Genomic DNA, 2739 nt, shown 5'->3' on the forward strand with positions numbered 1-2739 from the left:
TAGTAGTAGTACTGTAGTAGTAGTAGTACTGTAGTAGTACTGTAGTAGTACTGTAGTAGTACTGTAGTAGTACTGTAGTAGTAGTAGTACTGTAGTAGTAGTAGTAGTACTGTAGTAGTAGTACTGTGTAGTAGTAGTACTGTAGTAGTACTGTAGTAGTACTGTAGTAGTAGTACTGTAGTAGTAGTAGTACTGTAGTAGTAGTACTGTAGTAGTAGTACTGTAGTAGTGTAGTAGTACTGTAGTAGTAGTAGTACTGTAGTAGTAGTACTGTAGTAGTACTGTAGGAGTACTGTACTGAGGTGTTTCTCACCTGCAGAGAGCGACAGGTGAGCTCACAGACGTGACAGTGGAGTCCACCTGTCTGTCTGTCAGCGGTCCTGTCTGTCTGTCTGAACTCTCTGCACTCACTGCTCCGCTGGATGGTGACCTTCAGTGACCTCACAGTCTGCAGCTGACACACACACACACACACACACACACACACACACACACACACACACACACACACACACACACACACACACACACACACACACACACACACAGGCAGTATTACAACACTGGATCGATGAGTGATGTCATGACCTGAGATGATGTCATGGTGTTTCATCACCTCAGATGGACTGGACTCTGCTGACTGCTGGTCTGGAGGAGGAGGTCTGGACCTACCAGCATCTGAGAGAGAGACACCACACACACACACACACACACACACACACACACACACACACACACACACACACACACACACACACACACAGACAGACAGACAGACAGACAGACAGACAGACAGACAGACAGACACAGAGGATCACAGTTCACTCTGTTTAATCCTTAGAAACACAGATGAAAATACCTCCTCCTCACTACAAATATATATTTATATATATATATATTTATATATATGTATATATATATATATATTTATAAATATATATAAATATGTATATATATTTATATATAAATATATATTTTTATATATTATAAATATATATTTATATATAAATATATATTTATATATATTTATATATTTATATATATTTATATATAAATATCTGACGTTACTATTCTATTGCTCGATGTAGTCGGTTTAGCTCCTACAGAAGTTAGCAGCTACGACGGTCGCTATGGCAACGGATCTGAAGCTGCTTCACAACAACTACCATCTAGAGAAATAAAGTTAGTACACTTATCACTTAACATATCACACACACACACACACACACACACACACACACACTCACCTGATGTGGAGCAGCTCTCACTTCCTGGTTGACCACATGGCCCTGGGACCTTCTCTCTATTGGCCAGAGCTGCAGCCTCTTCAGTTCTGAGGAAACAGACAGAACTCTGTGGTTAACAACAACAACAACAACAACAACTATAACAACAACAACTATAACAACAACAACAACAATAACAACAACTACTACACTACTACAACTACAACAACAACTACAACAACAACAACTACAACAACAACAACAACTACTACAACAACTACAACAACAACAACAACAACAACTACAACAACTACAACAACAACAACAACTACAACAACTACAACAACAACAACAACAACTACAACAACTACAACTACAACAACTACAACAACAACAACAACTACAACAACTACAACTACAACAACTACAACAACAACACCAACTACAACAACTACAACAACTACAACAACAACAACTACAACAACAACAACTACAACAAAACAACAACAACTACAACAACAACTACAACAACAACTACAACAACATCTACAACTACAACTACAACAACAAAACAACAACAACTACAACAACATCTACAACTACAACTACAACAACTACAACAACAACACCTACAACAACTACAACTACAACTACAATAACTACAACAACTACAACAACTAGAACTACACCTACAACTACAACTGCAACTACACCAACTTTAACTACAACTACAACAACAACAACTACAACAACAACTACAACAACTACAACTACAACTACAACAACTACAACAACAACAACTACAACAACAACAACTACAACAACAACTACAACAACTACAACAACTTGTGAGCTTCTTTCATGTATTTATATTTACATAAACAGTTTAATATGCAGTGAAATCAGACCGACCCGTCCAGTCTCGCTCTCTTTGTCTCCCCTGAACCTCCATCAGGTCCCGGCTCTCCTCTCTCTTCTTCTGTGGTGGAGGAGCCGTCCGCCTGCTGAGTCAGGAGGTGTGTCCTGTGTACGGGGCCAACGGGGAATCGAACCCACGTCACACTGTTTCCTGCAGCCGGTGTGAAACACCTGAGTGGAGACAAACAGTTTGGGTTCACTTCAACCCACAGTAACCTAGCAACCATAATAACCAGTAACCTAGCAGCCATAATAACCAGTAAGCAGCCATAATAACCAGTAAGCAGCCATAATAACCAGTAAGCCAGCCATAATAACCAGTAAGCAGCCATAATAAACTGGTCCTTACCTGTCTGTCCTCCGCTGCTGTTTGACCATGTTGGAGACCAGTTGACCTTTGACCTCTTTGCACCCACACTGACCTGCACTGATGGAGAGGTACTCAACAGATTCCTTCAGAATAAATGATAATAATGATAATTATTATAATAATGATAATAATATAATAATGATAATAATGATAATTATAATAACGATAATAATTATAATAATTATCATTATTATAATAATGATAATTATTAATGATAATAATGAT

Source organism: Anoplopoma fimbria, chromosome 13 (genome assembly GCF_027596085.1).
Source record: "Anoplopoma fimbria isolate UVic2021 breed Golden Eagle Sablefish chromosome 13, Afim_UVic_2022, whole genome shotgun sequence".
In the NCBI taxonomy this organism is placed as follows: domain Eukaryota; kingdom Metazoa; phylum Chordata; class Actinopteri; order Perciformes; family Anoplopomatidae; genus Anoplopoma; species Anoplopoma fimbria.